Below are 16,987 nucleotides of genomic sequence, written 5' to 3'. Positions count from 1 at the left end.
CTAGTAATTTAAAAATAATTGCATCTACATGTCTAAAAAATGTAGCCCTCATAATCAAGAAAGGTAATTGATATATGGGAACATTTTATTTCTTTTAAAATAGGTAAATTTTTAAAGAAAGAATATTCTCAGGGTGGAGCATACTGAATCAATGAACATAGGAGTATAAAACAATGATGGCTGTTTCTGGAATTTCTTCTAAAATAATTTTCTTTTATTTAACTCCTATTGATATATCTTCAAACCCTACATTTTATCATCATTCTAATCTTAGAGAAACAACTAAAATATGACTAACTCATCACAATTGGTGCCTGTTGAATGAAACATTAGAAACCAACTGAAATGAATTCCAAAAAAAAAAAAAAGGCACCACTGAAAGACATGTGTGTTTGTGAATTACCTATAAGGTAGAGAAAAAAATGCAAACTGTAAAAAACAGAGTGGCATAGGTTTACAGCAAATATGGGGAGAGAGGAATGAGTACCACCAGGAAGGAAGTAAACATACAGATGCAGAATGTGGAACATTCAGACATTATGGACATGGTTTCTCCCACAAATCAACGACATGGAAAGTAAAAAGATTAAACAGAACTCAGGAGACATAATAATCAAATGTAATGGGTGGAACTTGTGTAGATCCTGATGAAAATGAAACAGAACAATACAAGAAACAGTTGTGAAAACACATTTTTGAGACATTTGAGGGTTTGAATATGACCTTGGTTTTATACGATTCCAAATTATTGTTGATTATGTTGGTGTGATAATGTCATTGATAATGTGTAAGAAGTACATAATGAAGTGAGAAGGGATGAAATAAGCTGATGTCTGGGGTTTGCTTTACATACATCAGTATGTCAGTGAATGAAAGAAAAGAAAACATACATATGGTATACATGTGGCCAAATCTTGGTAATTACTAAGTTTTAGCAATAGTTTTCAAGAGGGTGGCTCATTTTACCATCTTCTGTTCCTTGTATATTTAAAATTTTCATAATATACTAGTCTGCTAGGGCTGCCATAATGAAAACATTCAGATTGGGTGGCTTAAGCAACAGAAATTTGTTTGTTTATTTAAGTTTGATTGATTAACAGATAGTATATTATTAGCTACAGAGGTAGAGTTCAGTGATTCATCAGTCTCATATAATACCCAGTGATTATCACATCACATACCCTCCTTAATGCCCATCACACAGCTGCCCCACTCCCCAACCTCTATTTTTTCCAGCAATCCTCAGTTTGTTTCCTATGATTAAGAATCTATTCATGTTGTCTTATTTTTCCCTACCTTCTCGTATGATCCTCCAGAAATTTATTTTCTTACTGTTCTGGAGGCTGGAAATCCAAGATCAAAGTGTCAACAGGATTGGTTTCTGGGGAGGATTCCTTCCTGGCTTGCAGATAGTACCTTCTCCCTATGTCCTCAAATGGCTTTCTCTCTGTGCACATGCATCTCTGGTGTCTCTTCTTTTTTTGATTAAGACACCTGTCATATTGGATTAGAGCCCCATGCTCATGACTTCATTTTACTTTACCTCTTTAAAGGCCCTATTTCCAAATACAGTCACTTTGGGGGTTAGGGCTCTAACATACGAATTTTTGGTAAACATAATTCAGTCCTTACCACATAATGAAATTAAGTTACCTTGTAAAGTGACTGATGTGTAGTTTTAAAATATTACTAATTTTTCTAGTATGTAAGAATATTTCAACCGCATGCAATTTTAACCCATTAAAATTTAATTTTAAAGGTAGAAGTTGAGTGTTATATCTGGTACTTGCCATAAATAACTTTTTTGGAGAGTGACTATCTCTGATATTAACTTAAGTATCTGAATAATACTATTTGCATTTCTTTCTCCAGATTTTTCACTTATAATTGTCACATACTGTAATTTGAGACAATAGATATCATAAGGCTATAGACACCAAGCTTATTCTAAGTGCACTTTTGATAGAGTTTAGGAAGTATGAAATGGGAGAGAAGGAACAGGGAAGAAACAAAAGACGCACTGAAGTTTCAAATCGGGTTGTATAGGTGAATGGAAGTGCTATTATTACAAACATTGACGTAGGAAGCAAGTTATAGTGACACGATACTGAGTTCAGGTTGGAATCTTGAGTTAGAGGGATGGGTGCAATCTGAGGGGAAGATGACTCAGGATCTTTCAGGGCCAGAGATTTGGAATTTGTGTGCCTACAAGTGGTTTATAATAAGCTTATTCAGAACATGAGTAGAGAGGAGAGTAAGAGAAGACAGAAAAAGATCTAAAGCTAGAACATTGGAGAACTACCTAAATTTAGGAAAAAGGAAGAGAAAAGGATGGAGATAAATATTTTGAATGTTTGGAGAACCAGGAGATATAGAATCACAGAAGTTGAGTGAGGAATTTTTTTCTTCCAGAGTTGACATTATTTCCTCAATATGGAAATGATAGCTTTGGACAGACAGGTTATTTCATGTAGGATTTCCTTTAGCTTCTTGATAATTGCTCTGCCTCTACTTACAGCTGTAAGCTATTTCCTTGGGCCTATTAACAATTTCTCCTCCCTCTCCCCACAAAGTCTGTAGGTAGAGGATATTGAAAGAGCATATAAATCTAGGTATATACAATCGACAGAATTTTGGATTATTGATACATGGCATGGGAGGCCCAGGAGTCTGGCTTTTTAAAAATGTTCAACCTGATGGACTACCAAAGGAACCAAGATCTCCAAGTAAGGGTAACATCAAGTAGTTGTTATGTAGCCAATAAAAAAAATCTCTAAATTTATTTCTTTTTTTTTTAAGGATTTTATTTCTCTATTTATGAGAGACACACAAAGAGAGGCAGAGACATAGGCAGAGGGAGAAGGAGGCTCCCCATGGGGAGCCCGATGCAGGACTCAATGCCAGGACCCTGGGATCACATCCTGAGCCAAAGACAGATGCTCAACCACTGAGCCACCCACGTGCCCCCTTTTAAATTTCTTAGGGGGAAAAAAGCTTTTGGGAAGAAAGTCTGAAGGAGGAAGGACAGGTCAACCTAGTAAACAGAGAAGTGAATGATGCTAACCCTGAGCCCAGTGGATGTGACTATTGATTTCTATGGAAGGAGGTAAAGTAGAATAGTTGAGAAACCTAGATTCCGGGGGATAGGCATTGTGTTTGTGCTGTTCTAAGGTGTTCTGCAAAGGGTAAGGGTCATAATCTGGAGGAATGAGAATAGATACTCATTCACAACGTTTGATGGTTAGGGAATATAGATTATAGGTCAATAGTTTAAAGGAATAGCAGAGCTATTGGGAAATTTTATTAGCATAAATAATTATTATTTAAAGAGTCATCAAGGCTTCAGCTTGCAAGCAGAGACCCAGGAAACAACAGAGTGGAGAACTTTGAAAACACAAGTAAAAGGTGACAATTGATAAGTCCAATCCTGGAGAAGTTGAGGGTTTGGGGGCTTAAGGCACAGGGGTTAGCTTTTGCAAGAAGGAACTGTTTCTCAGAAAGAAGAAAGAGAATGGAAAGATGCAAACATATCTGTGGAAGATCCAGGGGAAAGTGCTTTTCTACTTGGATGCAATCCTGTCTTTTAAAATTTCTTTTAAAGATTTTATTTATTTATTAACGAGAGACACACACACAGAGAGAGAGAGGCAGAGACACAGGCAGAGGGAGAAGCAGGCTCCATGCACCAGGAGCCTGATGTGGGATTCGATCCCGGGTCTCCAAGATCGGGCCCTGGGCCGAAGGTGGCGCTAAATGGCTGAGCCACCTGGCCGCCCCCAGGATGCAATCCTGTCTTTTGACATGAAGAGGGTCGTCAACTGAGGTCTTGGATGGAATATGTTTAGGATTCAGGAAGAGCGTGCATTGGAAAGAGGATGAAAAGGATGCTAACGGGATAAATGCTCTTCTCATATGGTATGAATCCATGGTGGATCCAATGGACATACTCCTCTGATGCTCTAGTAACATGTAACAATTTGGGAAACTAACAATGAAAGTAGATGGCCAGAGACTCCTGACAGGCAATGGAGGGAGGTCTAGGGAATGAAGAGTCTCAAGCCTAGTAAGGAAACGTGCACTGAAAAAATTTAAAAGCACAACACAAAAAACTAATTGACCTCTACTGGGGAGGGAGATAAGAAAGTTGGAATGGAGATAATGAATTGAGAAAATAGGAAGGGATTCTAGGAATTAAAAATCATAAATAAATTGAGGGAAAAAAGGAGGAAGCAAGACAGGGAGGGGCAGAACAGGAGGCTGTGGTGTGAGAAATCTATATCCTTGGAGTAGTGTATTGGCTAAGACAGTCTCTTATATTGGTAACAAATGAGTTCCTGGAAATGTGTTCAAAAGGCAAATGTATAAGGCAAGAAAACCATAAATGTTATAAATGGCTCTCATCACTACAACAAAGAAATGATTACAAAATTCCTTATTATGATTTCAGTAAGCCCTGGCTCCTTCAAGCCTGAGCAACCTGGGAGGCAAGTTGGAGTTATAGCCTCCCCACCTCCAACCTGCAGTGCCAAGTAGAGAGAAAGACAGGTTGCTGGTGTCAGGATACCCCTGTCCTGGAGAAGGCAGAGGTTAAGAACACTGTCATTCAGTATAGGAGAGTGGGCATTGGGGCCACAAGCCCCCAGCACTACTCAGGCTTCCCCAAAAGACTGACCTTTTGGTAAGCAGGTGATAGTGCCACCCATCACTCAGTAGCTAGTGTCATCTCTCAGCAGATGATGCCCTTGAATGGAATTTGGTATATGAAAGGTAGTTGGGGGTGGGGGGGAATTGGTATAATGTAAAGTGTACAACTGGGCCAACCATACATAACTAAGAAACTGTATTTGGAAGTTAAGGACTGCTGGATATGCCAGTGAAATTTGATGAGGAGATGAGGGTTGTCCTACCTAGATATGTAACTAAGAGAGCTCTTCTCTCAATTTGGGTTTAGGAAGTAAATTTGCTTTATTTATTATTATTATTTTTCAATGTGTGTGTGGCAGATCAAGCCTGTTAATTATGTTTTTCAAAACTCCTATATCCTTACTGTTATTGTTTGCTTAACATGACAATAATTCAGAGAGATTCTGTTAAAATTCAAGCTATGGTAGTGTTAGTTCACAAACTGGCCCCTATATTTGGAGGGCAAGGAATAAACCAAGGAGGCAGTCCACTCCAGATTTGTAGGTAGCAGATTTAATAAGCAAAGGGAACTTACTTACAAGGCTTGCCTTTGGGTCGCTGCAAGATGAGTAGATCTCCACATCTGCCTACCAGAATCTTAAAAGTTCACGTGGAGGCCTTAACTGGGTTCAGTCACCTGCGCAGTCTAGATGGTCTCAGTAACACCTTACTCTCTCAAGGCTGTGTCCTTGAAAATATCTCCCACTGTTAGAACAGGGACAGGGAGGTGGTAGGGAGTCTTCAATTGCCCAGGGCAGGCTCCCAGGTTAACTTAGGGTTCCATCCTCTTGATGACCCCCTCCAATGAGTAGTGGATTTGTCATCTTTTCTTGAGATTTCCACCATTTTTTTGCATTTTATATTTTGGTGTAATTTTAAGAGATGTTTTAGAGTTTTAATGCGGTAAAAAAGTAATACTACTTCAGACTATATTATATTGTGAACCTCACTCTTGAAATCAGTGAGTAGAGACAAGTATCCTTAATCACTGTATGTATGTATGTACTTATAGTTTTTAGTTATACATTTATTTTTGGCCTTATTAGAAAATTATACAATAAGCAAGTGACTTGCTTTTAATTTAGGAAAAATAGAGAAGGTAATTTAAAAAATATTATGCTACTTCGATTTCTGAGCATCAGAGCTGATCTTTCATTCAACAGAAAAAAAATGTAGAATGGGAGTTATCATTTTCTCTCAATATGTTTAATTTTACTCACTTAAGAGCCGTATGTATACATTATGATAAAAAGGCTAGATTAAAATACTAAATAATATTTATTATTAAATAGAGTAAAGTCAATTTTATATTCTTGCTTTATATGAGATGATTCAGATTTCAGTTCAGCCTACATATTCATTCACTCAGCAGATTTTTGTTTGTTGTTGTTTTACCCTTTGACTCCCTTTACTCATTTCTTTAAATTTGGCTTTAAACTTCAGGCTCAGGAGCCTCATATTTTCTGCAGATCACTTAAGAAAGCACCCAGAGTTCCTTTCCCTTCATCTTCTGTTCTCCAAGCCTGCCGTATTTAGATCGGATGGTCTAACCTCCTCTACATCTGAGTGCTTAGCAGCATGGGCTAGAGAACATAGACTCTGGAGTCAGCTTGCCTGATAACATTAAAACACTAGCTGTAATTCCCTTCATTAGAATCACCATTTCACTCCCTCCTTGGAATTTCTGAAAAAAATCATCTATTCCTTGAAAGTTGCATGTATGCCCCTTCTCTCACTTCCTTTATTGAATTTGTTTTTGAAAGTCTTTGAATGTTCACTTCCTGCAAGAATGCTTCCCTGCTTGAGGGAGAGGTAGTGAACTTGCCTTCTTTATCTAAATGTGTGACCTCCCATCCTCCACCTTATCCAAAGCCACTGCAGAACTAACTGTGGTGGTTGGTGTTGGGTGGGAGGAGGGGGGACGGTGCACAGATTGTTTAGATGCAGGTTTTGTTATCTGCCTTCACAAACTATTGCTGTTTTTTACACTAATATAAAAATAAAACTATGGCTTCATTTTCACAATTTAGAGGATTTAACATAGTTTTGATTTTTTTTTCATATTTCTTATAGATGAAAGATCTTTTCCCTCTGAGCATCAAGCAAAGGAAAGGATGTCCCTCCTTCTTCTCTCTCTACTCTTGCCTACGGTCCTTTTATTTTTCTCTGTTCTTTCCTTCTTCCTTTTGCTCTCTCTTAATATTTGACTTGCCCATTTTACTGGTTAATAGTGACCTGAAATTAGATGCAGTGAAAAAAATTAGAGGGGAGGGGGTACAGACACCTCTCTGTTACACTGTTTTAATTAATTAATTTATAAAAGATTTTATTTAGTTGTTTATTTGAGGGAGACATCATGAGCAGGGAGGAGAGGGAGAAGCAGGCTCCCCGCTGATCTCGGGGCTTGATCCCAGGACTCCTGAGCCAAAGGCAAGACACCCAGCCGACCGAGCCACCCAGGCACCCCAGTTTTTCTCTCATTCTACAAGAATCACATCTATTGAAAGGTTGTGACTTAATAAGCACCACCAAGTACCGTTTCACTAATTCTTTTATGAATTAGTTCATTCAACAAATATACTGTTTGTTACATGCCTGATGCTCTACTTGTCACTCTTCTTCACTCTAGAAAACCAAATTGTCTAAGCTATATGTTTTAGTTTTCTGCTATAGAAACTTAATTTGGGAATATAACTACTAGAATCTGACATCTTCTTTTCCCTCACTTTACAAGATATAAATGACTTCATGTATTTTTGATAGTTTCTTCTCTTTTCTCCAAGGTGAAGGAAAAAAGCCAAGATTTAGGTCCCAAGCAACACTAGATTCAAATTTTGTGTATCCATGTAAACTCAGAGACCATATACTTCTGAGTTCGCATCGGTTAATGGAGGGAAATATCTATATCTATAAATCTATATCTATAGTAATGACATGTGGAGTTTCGATGAGAAAGGTATGTAAAGTGCCTTCCACAAGGAGAGTTCCTTTCATTATGTTATTGTTTGTCTTAGTTTATAAGCCCTTTGGGAATGGATTATAAACCCATCAATCTGAATTGCAGTAGTATTAATAATCAATAGAAAAAGTAAACAGAGTGCTAATAGAGCAAGCAAATGTGTAACCTGAACACATTCTAGTAAAGCCATTTATTGATTTTGCAACAGGGTACTTCACACGTAGAGGGTGTGCTTCCAAGGGCCATCCATCTGCTGTTATATTGAATGAGGGAAATTTTGCCGTGAAAATTCAGAAATACAGGTATTTCTGAGGCACTTTGTCCTCTCATGGTGGAATGTCTTCTTTCTTTTCTCCTTCAAACAGTTACAGAAGATATTTACATATCAGTATTGGTGAGGTAAAATTGTGGAAAAATCAGGTATTTGCAATGTGACAAAGTTGGGTTCCACGTGACCACAAGCAAGTAATAGGACTTCTCTGAACTTTAGGGCTAAAAAAAATTTTTTTTTAATTTACATTCAATTAATTAACAAGATTTTTTTTTTGATTGCGAGGAGTAGTCCATTGTATGTATATACCGCATCCTCTTTTTCCATTCATCTGTCAATGGACATCTGGGCTCCTTCAGTTTGGCTATTGTGAACATTGCTGCTGCAAACATTGCAGTGAAGGTGCCCCTCCGGATCACTACATTAGTATCTTGGGGGTCAATACCTAGTAGTGCAATTGCTGGGTGGTAGGGCAGCTCTATTTTCAATTTTCTTAGGAACCTCCATACTGTTTTCCAGAACCGCTGCACCAGCTATGAGCCTTAGGTTTTTGAACTGTAAAACTGGCATTCGGTCTGTGCATGAATTAAGTACCACATGTATTTAAAACACCTGGCACATAACTGACAGCGTTATTTCTTCCCCTCCCAGGTCCACCTTACCCGCTGCAAGGAACTCATCCTCATAAACAACATCTGCCCCAGATGTTGTGTGCTAGGACCCACTCCAGGGTTTCCAGGGGGTTCCCTTGATTTAATTCTCCCGACAACGCATTCGGTGTGTAGAGCTAGCGAAGGTTCGGGCCTCATCTCGTGTCCCAATCCCTTCCAAAGCCCCTGAGTCTAGTTTCAGGTCTCCCCTTGAAGAAGCCGCACAGAATCTGGACTTGCCCCCGGATGGGTGCTACTGTCTCGCTCATTTTGCAGAGAAGGTGAACTGCCCAAGACGACACACTTGCTGGCGGAGCAAGGTTCACAAGAGCCCGACCCCAGAGCGCGAGCTCTGCGCCGCTGCAGGGGAGGACGAGCGGGGAGAGGCAGGGTCGCCCACGGCGGGGCGGGCAGAAAGTCAGCGCTCAGGGCCCCGCGAGCGGCCAGCGCGGGCCGCCTGGGGTCGGAGGGGATCGCCCCGCCGAGGCTCCCCGCCCCTTCCTCCCCTTCCCCTTCTCCTTTTCCGCGCCGCCGAGTCGGAGCCGCGCTGCTCGCCCGGCGGCCGCCCAGACCGCCCGCTTCCCCCCGGCTGCCCGCGCGGGGCCCCGGGAGCGGCCCCAGAACTTTCCAGGGAGGAGAGGCTCGGCGGCGAGGCGGGAGGACTGGAAGGTGAGGCGCGCGGCGGCGGGGGCGGCGGCGGCGGCGGGGGGCGGGGGAGGGGGAGGGGGCGGGGGGCGGGGCGCGCGCAGGTGCACGCGGGGCGGCGGCCGCGGGGCTGCAGGTGCGCGAGGCCGGCGGGGCGCTGCGGGGCGCGGCGGGGCGCGGCGGTGCCCGAGGCCGAGGGCCGGGCCGTTCCCGCGTGCTGCGGGGCGCGCTGGCCGCCGGTGGCGCCTCCGTGCGGCTCGGGGCGCGCTTCCCCTTTCTCCGGGGTCGGCCGCCGCTCGCTCGTGCGCGCGGCGGGGCGGGGCCGGTGACGCGGGAGCCGAGGGGCCGCCACCTCCCGCCCGCCCCGCGGTGCCCGGGCGGGGGCGCGCCGAGGCCGGGCGCGGGGGGTGCGGGGATGTCGGCGTTTACCGCAGGGAAATTTCTCAGCCGCCCCGAACGTGAGAGTCTCAAGTTCAACCGTAGCTTGTCCCCTGAGGGGCCGAGTTGATGGGAAGAAGATGACGGGGTGGCCGCGGGGGAGCCCCCCAGACTTCGCGAGAAAAGGGCCCGGGGCCGCGGCGCTCGCCGACAGCCTGGCCGGGGCGGGGGCGGGGGCGGGGGCGGGGGGGGGGGCGGCGCAGCCTCGGCAGGTGCGCGGCGGTCCTCTGGCCCCCGCGTCGCTGCGCGTGTTGGGCGCGGGCGGAGCCAGGGACAGGGACCCCTCCGTGCCGGTTTCGCCGACTTCAGCGTGAAGAGGTCCACGCAAGCCTGTCCTTCTGCCGAGAAAAAGAGGTGACGACGACTACCGACCGCACTTACTCCACTGTGGTGTTATTGAGCGTCGGTCTGGCCCCTTCGAATGAAACAGAAGCCACCGCGAGCGGTTCGGGGAGTGCGTAGACGGGCAGCGCGCGGCTTGCGTCGTCTGCTGCGGGACTGCCCAACCCGAGGCACCTCCCGGGGGCGCCTGGAGAGTTTTTCCAAGTACGACCTTTGGGCCCACCTCAGAGATCCTGAGCCAGAAGTGATGGGGTGGAAGCTCCGGCCTGTGCTGCTGTTGCAAAAAGCTTCGCCAGGGATTTTGCTGTGGGCGCTCGGTCAGGAATTAGGAAGTGGAGGAACTGGGTTCTACTCGGTGTGACCATTGGACGAGACTTAAGCACTGTGGTGCCTCACCTGTAAAGCAAGTAACCTGTAGCCTGGTTAAGATAACTGCCTGGTTAGGATGATAAAGGTACAGAATGAACAAAGTGTTGAAAAGCGAGAAATCAGAATAATGATCCGAAGTTCTGGTCTGGTGGCAACAAAGGACACATGCTCTGGTTCTGGAAGTGATGCTTGGATTAAGTGGGAGGGGGATGGGAGAATCATCCCGCTGGGGAAAGGGGGTATTTTCAGGTAGTCTTATCTCTAACAGTGTTGGTGTAAACTGTAACTCAGAAAATCAGAATCACCTGGAAGAAATGCAAGCAAGCCCCAGCCTGCCCCATCTCTGGGCGATGGCCTGAAAAATGCACCACGTGTATTTCCTCTTCTAAAAAACCAGAGGCTTTAGATTATTTTCATCTAGGCAAATCAAGAGCCAGCCAGTAATTGCCAATGTGCCCTGCCCTGTGGTGACCCCAGTTAGGCTAAAGGCTGCATGTTTCCCTGATAGATGTGAATTTTGGTTCCATTACTCAACAAATCTAATGTGGAGAATCTTGAAGTGCCAGGCATTTTAGAAAAATACAAAGGTGAATAAAATGCTGTTTTTTGTTCTAGCTATCTCTTGCTAGTGCAGGAGACTGACGTGTAAAACAGGCCACAGCATAACCGGGTTAAGATAATAATAAAGGTATAGAATGAACAAAGTGTGGCCCAGGAGAAAGAGCAGCCCCATCAGCCTCAGGGGAAGGGCATGAGTAAGAAGTGACACTGGAGCTGGGTAAACAGCACCCTTCTGTAAAAGCTTTGAGAAGTGAGGATTCTATGGGTAGTCAAATCTGTGTTCTTATTTTTCAATCTGATGAAATTCTAGTGTAATCATATGCTGACAATCTAAAGTAGAAATGACTTTTGGTTTCATGATGACTCTCTTTAAAATTTACTAGGCTTTCTATCGTTTTATCTCTGTAAAAGTCTCAGCTGTGTCTAAAGTTAATCCAAGAAAGGAATTGTTAAAACACACACACACACACACACACACACGCAACTTTTCAATGGGTCCTGCATTCTTAATATTTAGCTCCACTTAAAAATAATATTCAGACTAAAGTCTCTTAGTTATATGTACTTTCAAAAATGTGCTTTTTTTTGGGGGGGGGGTAAATTCTCACTGTGTTCATTAGGAAAGCTTAAAATGGTTTAGTAGAGGAGAGAGCATAAAAGGAAAGCTGCAAGAGGAATGAAAGGAATAATTAGGAGGAGGAGGTTTAGAAGAGAAAGGACTTTGATAGAACTGGTGGTGGGGAGGGGAGTACTTGTTGGGAGGGAAGAGTACAAAAGAAATAGGTAAATCAAACCTGGCCACCAGCGTCTTCAGGCCTCCATTAGATATGTATGGACTCTTAGTTTTCAAAGTTATTTCAAAACATAGAGGGAGGCAGTATGATGTAGGAGTTAAAGCATAAGACTCAACAGTTCTGAGTTTGGCTGGTGACTTTAACTACCTGTGTCTGCTCATTTGTAAAATGAGGATAATGTGATCTACAGGAGACTTGTGAGGATTAACAGCTATGATGCTTAGGAGGCACCTGGCTGTGATAAGGCCTCAATCAGCAATGGCCTCTGCTCTTGCTATTCTTATCTCCCCTCACTTGATCCTAGTGGAAGCACCAGTGAGCTGGGCAGATAGCTCTGTCCTCCTTTTCCAGTTGGAGTTGGGCCAGGCTGGTTTGCAAAAGTCATCTAGGTAAAAGGGTAGCTGAACTGAAGGGAGAAGCTCCATCTTTTGCAATTTTGTGTCTGTTTCCCTGGTTCCACACTGTTGCTGATGGGGTTATGGCCAGAGTCACCCCTCCCTGGCGTTTAAAGGAGCAAAGGCTATAATTGTGGGTGTCTGTTACAACTACCCCACTAACACCAACACCCAGTGACTCTCCACTTCTCATTGTTTATTGTTGATGGCTATGAAAATTTATATTTTTCTTAAGCTTATGGATGGGATTGGGAGAGGGAGACCGTGGGAAAGCAGTAAGGAAGTCCTATATGGAAGGGCTCTAAAAGGGGGAGCCCCTCTCTCCAACTTCCAGTAATGTGTTGTAATATTACTAGAAAAGTAGCCTTATTGCTCAGCGACTTAACTGCTTTCATCTGCAGCTGGTGGTTCTGGTGCAAAAATATTTCCTTGCACATCCCCTGTCACACATGTCTGGTTCCTGGAGAGGTGGGGGAGGGGATCATGGCTCATAGATCATGGCTATGTAGAGACCTTATGGATGTGGGTCTGATTTTAATTAGAATGTTATTTGGTAATTTGCAATGGAAAAGTATGACCAAGAATCTCTTCGATGTAAAACAAGGATGCAGAAAAGCATAAAAAAGAGAATGTTTTGGAGAGTAACCCCCAGCTTTGGCTCGTTTTTCTTTTTACTTATTGAAGGTGTGCCTTTAACCTTCATGGATCATCTTTCTCCTTTTACATGCAAGGGATTATCAACTTTATAACACTCAGTTTAGCATTTTCACCATCTCAATCAAGCAATCAAAAACCTACATGCCTAGGATAGTGTTGGGTGCTGCGGGTGACCCTATAAAAATCAAAAGTCCAAGGAGCAGTGAAGAAATGAGTGGTGGGGTGAACGTAAATAGCAAACTGGTATAGCACCATCTCCCAAAAGGAGGGGACCAGAGTGCTCTCAAAAGTTTTGAGAAAGCTTCCCGGAGGACTGTAGCCTCCCTGCAGGGGTCAGAATGACATTTCAAACTCTGGTCACCTGAGGATGCAGGAACAGTGGGTGGCATTAGGGATAGCTGAAGGAGTAAGAGTACAGATAACTGGGACCTTGAGGCTCATCCCCCCACAACTAGTCACCGGTGTCCCGAAAGACTAAAGCAGGTTTATTTGCTGAGCAGCCTCTATGGGAGAATCCTGGTGGAAGGCAAAGGTTCCTCTACCAATTACAAGGCTCCCTGAAATTCACCAGGTGTCTTAACAGATTTAATGATTAGTTATGATAGGCATTATCTGTTGAATACATTTGCTAGGTATATCGAAAACACCTAAGAGGAAGTTTGGATTGGGGCTGTGCAGAGCATTTAACAAAGTATAAATGATTCTTCCCTATTCTTGGAGAGGAGTTTAGACATCAGGAAGTCATAGGATCCCTAGGAAAGGAAAGTAGAGGGGAGGTGTCTGGAGAGGACTTTGGGACCTTTGTTATCAGACACAAAGGCCCTTGAATTCTGCCCAGATGTTAGCTGGACCTGTGGGGTCTGAGTCACACTAAGTAAACAAATCAGAATCTGTCTAAAGCATCCCATTTTTAGATTATTAATTTACATCTGAAAGATGAAAGTGACTTGCAGGACGATTTGCTTTTTCGAAGCAGGCTTAGGCGTTCACGCTATGGCAGAGGAAACTAGTTAAAGGCTGGAGGGCTACTTGTTGAGAGAACAGAAGAGTTGATTGATCTCCGGGATAGTGTCATGAAGCCACGGAAGCCTGTGATCCACCCTTCGCCAGTTAGGGAACTGATGGCTCGGCTCGGCTCTCCTTTGCAGTGGTAGAGATGCATTGACTGCAGTGGTCCTCTTCAAGTCTCCCTTTCCAGGACTCCCAGATGACCAGTCTTTGCCTAGATTTGTCAACTACCTGTCAGGTATTCATGATTTTGATTTAGTTATGACAATCTCTCTTAAATTGGAGGTCATTTTTCTTAGGAGAAATTCTAATACGTGCAAATTTACTTTTGAGGACTATTTTGGCAACTACACCAATTCTAACTTCAGTATGTGTATGAATTTTGAGTCACTCTAATTAGAGATAACCAAGTATTGACTGAGCCGAAACTTAAATTGAGACCTAGCTGAAGGCACAACTACAATACTCAATAGGTTCTGAATTGGCCGTCAATTTGCACAAGTCCACAAACCTGAAGACTAGGTTAAAGGAAGATAGGAGCAACATCTAGAGGTAAGAGAAATGGAGGTAGGTGGTGTGGAAGAAATGGGATGGCCTATGGCACCCCCCCCACACACACACAACAGCCCCTGACCCCAGGGGCTCAATTACTTAGACTGAGTTTGGGAGGAGGGGGCCCAGAAGTGAAACTGATGAAGCTAATTTCTGTGTCATTTTTGCAAGAGAATCAAAGGGAATATAGTGTCTTTAGCAGCTTGAAGATTTGGAATTTGGAGGTACATTGGAAGGTGGCACCCAGGGCAGTTCTCTGGAGCATTGTGAGCAGTGTGCCTGCATGAAGTTGGTATTGGGCTTGTATCCCTCTTACCACTGATGGAACAGCCCTTGGACAGCCCTTGGCTGGGGACACGGATGGGGTGGGTCTGTGATCAGAAGAAAAATTGTTTAATCCACATATTATCTGATACAGAACAAGATATTTATAATTTGTTAATGTTTGAGAAAAATAAGAGTAGAAAGTTTTTAGCGAGCAAGAGGTAAATAGAACACTACCGTTATTATCAAATTTGCAATGTGTAAAATGTTATGTACTTTGTATAGGTGTTGACATTGCTTGGTAAATGTAAATGTGTCAAAATATATTAAGTTGTTCAAACTGATTCTCTGGAGCCCAAGGGATGCCCAAGAGTGGACGTGGGTTAGAAGGAGTGAGGGGAAAAGTAAAGTGAAATCTCTTTTACGTGCTGCTGCTTCAACTCCTCTGATTTACTTCTGTATGTTTTATAAGTTGAGCTGCTGCTGTATCATTATGAAAAAGTATATCTGCTTTCAGAAGCAAGAGTGCTACTATTATAAGAACTTTCAAATGTTGCATTTTAGCCCAAACTATAGGGCTACCATTTATTTGGAACATGAATCTGTCTCTGTGAATACAGAATCCAAATCAAAACATTGGTTATATAATTGTTCAGGGGGATCAGATTTTTTTCTCTTTGGCCTTGTTACCATTAATCATCAAAATGTACCTTTGGCTTTCCTAACGTCACCTGTACTCATGATTTATCTCTCTGGCAACTGTGGTTCTCTATCTGGAGATGAGCAGGTCACATTTCTCTCCTTGGAGCCTTAGGACTTTGCTAAGGATGAATGTGAAGAACAGAGTTCTGGGCAGAGTGGGGATGCACCAGCCAGAGGGTCTCAGATAGAAGAGACTAGAGAACCCAGCCTGCAATGAGGAGAAAGGATTTCAGGCTTCAGAGTAGGTGGAGGTCCTGGGAGAGAAGGATGCAGGAGAAAGAGGGATCCTAAGGAGCAAGGTTTGGGGACAAAGGCAATTGTATTTAAACCTTACAGCTCTCAATCCATATAAACACAACTCCTCACATTAAAGAATGCTGAGGCCATGTGGTTTTGTACAGTGAACCCAGCAGGAGATGGTGGGTTGTGATTCGCGTGCTTCTGTTCTTGGCTTTGTGACCTTTGAATCTGCTTCCTTATATGTAAAATGAAAGTGTTAAACTAAGCACTTGGCGAGCTTCCTTCTCTGCTGAATACCTTGTGTCTTGGCAAGTGTGTTTTCATGAATAACTATGGATATGAAGGTCTGTGGATGTGCCTCTCAGTGCTCATTTCTCGTATTTCATATTTTTCCTAAAAAGAAATGAGACATTCCTTTTTCTGTGTATGTGATACCACCATATAGAGAGGATATTTTTCAATAGAAAGTTCCATTTTTTTTGAATGTCAACAAAATTTGAATGGAATCTTTCATTATGACATCATGTTGTGAAAAAGTGCTGGGTTAATGCATTTTCCCAATGTTTTATTTCAAACACTGAGCTATATTAGATACAAGATAGAACATTAAATTTGCATTATAATTCATCTATTAAACACTGCAGTTCATTTACAAATTTAAAATTTGCTGGAAATATTTTAGTAAAGAAAATAGCTCTGGTATAACTCAGACATGAATACAAATGCACATTTTTTTCCTTATATAAAGGAAGCTTGAAAGGATGTTCACCAAACTTAATCCTGGCTACCTCTAGGAAATGGACTATTAAAGAGGCCAATAAACTTTTAATTTTTATGTAGGTCCTTTTGTATTGTTAGAATGAACACATATTTTTATAGTTTAATGTGTGATTTGTTATGAAATGAGCCTTCATGATCATAAAGTGTATTCCTTTATTGGATTTGCAGACCATGGTCACCATTTGACATAAGTAATTTAAGACATAAGGTTAAATAGTATCATTTTGTTAGACCACGTAGGAAAATAGATACCTCTTCCATTAGAAGAGTAGATTCTGGGGTTAAAAGTGTTCTTTTTGGTGTATATTTGGACAGAATTCATGTGATAGTTAATATAAGCAAAGACTTTTCTCCAACCATTTAGACTCTTAAACCTAGAGATGACAAATGAATTTCATCATATTTGGTTGTGGCTGCCTAGAGGGAAGAATCCAGAGGTCCTGTCTATGTTCACTGGGCAAAAATACCATGATCAATAACTGATCTGTGTATTTTTTCTGATTTATCAGAAAACTGTCCACTAACTATGCAAACTACTATCTCAGGGTTGTGAGATTGAGCCCCACCTCAGGCTTCTCACTTGCCTGGAGCCTGCTTGAGATTCTCTCTCTTTTCTTCCTTCCCTCCCTTCCCCTGTATATCACCCCGCACCCATGCTCAATCGCTTGCTTGTCCTC

General features: G+C 42.7%; 1 protein-coding gene across 2 annotated transcripts in view; it reads left to right on the top strand.

Moving 5' to 3' along the window:
• Positions 1–9,128: 9,128 nt before the first annotated feature.
• Positions 9,129–16,987, top strand: part of PLAGL1 (PLAG1 like zinc finger 1) — a 112,116-nt gene continuing 104,257 nt past the window's right edge. For both annotated transcript variants that reach the window (XM_055311666.1, XM_055311664.1), the window contains exon 1: positions 9,129–9,232. The gene's annotated coding sequence lies outside the window, so the exon portion shown is untranslated. The remainder of the gene's footprint in view (positions 9,233–16,987) is intronic.

Source organism: Nyctereutes procyonoides, unplaced genomic scaffold, assembly GCF_905146905.1.
Source record: "Nyctereutes procyonoides isolate TBG_1078 unplaced genomic scaffold, NYPRO_anot_genome, whole genome shotgun sequence".
Lineage (NCBI taxonomy): Eukaryota > Metazoa > Chordata > Mammalia > Carnivora > Canidae > Nyctereutes > Nyctereutes procyonoides.
This window is presented reverse-complemented; position numbering and strand designations above follow the sequence as displayed.